Source organism: Corapipo altera, unplaced genomic scaffold, assembly GCF_003945725.1.
Source record: "Corapipo altera isolate COAL_440 unplaced genomic scaffold, ASM394572v1 119, whole genome shotgun sequence".
Lineage (NCBI taxonomy): Eukaryota > Metazoa > Chordata > Aves > Passeriformes > Pipridae > Corapipo > Corapipo altera.
In genome coordinates, this window is record NW_020884985.1 from 1190134 (window position 1) to 1191760 (window position 1627).

The following is a 1627-nucleotide window of genomic DNA, read 5'->3' on the forward strand; positions in this document are numbered from 1 at the left end:
GCGGGGGGCGCGGGCAGGGCCGGGCTGGGCCGGGTGGCACCCGCCGGACCCGCCGCCGCCCCGCCAGAGCGGTCACGGGCGGCCCCCGCCCCGCACGGCCGGATAACGGGACCGGCACCGCCCGCGGGCGCAGCGCAGGTGCCGCCCTGCGAGCGCGCGGCAGCGCCGGTCACGCCGCGGAAAGCGCCGACACGGGCAGCGGCTGCGGGCTCGGCGTCGGTGTCGGCTCCGCCGGAGGAGCCGCCGCGATGCTGAAACTGAACATGGTTAACAAAGGCCCCACTGTGTGGCTGTTTGAGCCCAAACCAGTGCCTTCGGCTGCACTTACCGGCACGGCATTAGTGAAGCCGCTCCGCTCCCAAAAGTGAAAAGCTGCCAATAAGAAAAAGTATTTTAGTCCAATGTAGCCATGGGGCAGTGTATCCGACACACGCTGCTCCCACGCCGCCGGTGCGCCTTGCGTTGGGAATCCTCCCCGGGCATAAACTGGGGAGGATTTTCCCACACGTCCCCGTTTCCCAACCCGTTCCCAGAGCAGAACACACCACGGGAGCATCCGCTGAACACCTGGCTCCGGCTGCCTGGAGCACCCCACCCGCAGCACAGCCCCTGCCTCCAAGCACTGGACCCCACGTACAGCATTCTGGGCCCACTGTTACAGCAAGACCCATACCGATAATGCTCACTGGTTTCGTTATATGTACGGAAATAATTCATCCTTATAATGGAAATGCAATAAAATTGTTGTTATTTTGAAATAGCAGCTTATTTTTGTTAATCAGGAGAACTAATTCTTACCATTAACATAATGGAAGTAGTTGTACAACGTGGATAAATTCCTTATGATTTCTGTGCTTTATCTTCCAAAAAAAAATTCCCTTTATGACTGATGAGCCTGCAAATAGGAAGCACTGTTCATAGCCCTAACTGGTACAAAGCCCTGGGTCAGATTTTAAAATCTTAAACACATTAACTGATCTTAAAAAAGGAATTTGATGCCATTTCTGTACTTTACTTCAAAATTTTGTTAAGTAAAACTTGTTCCTTTTATAATTTAAATTCAGTTTCCTCTACATAGCATGTAAACTAACAGTTAATTTCAAAATGTACATTAGATTATGCTAGTTTAGGACTGTCAGGTTTAGCTAAAAGACAGACCAGGAATTCAAAAAACTTAAAGCAGCAGTAAAATATTAGTCAATGCCTATGAGAAATGAGTCTGTCCCTTTATTCAGGGTGTCAGTGTTTAATGGTAAGCTGGGATGCATATAAGCTAGTCCAAGCATGAAGGGCAGTAGGACACTCGTATGGAAAGCCAACTTTGTCCCTCAGTTATCAAGATAAGAAACCTGTCATTTCTCTCATTCACTCTGTCAGCCTTGAGATACTCCAAGCAGACTTACCTCTGTGTTGTACACCCCATATATCAGGAAGATGAAGAGACCCTGTAAAATAAAATGGAGGGAAAAAGCTGTTAACTCTAATCATTTCAGCAGTAGAAATACCTGAAATAAACTTTCCTGGGAACAGACAAAAGAAGACACACTTCATCAAGGTCAATTTATTTTTCTATTTTTCAACATTATCAGCTGTACCTTGAGCATTTATTTCATAACACGGGAGTGCA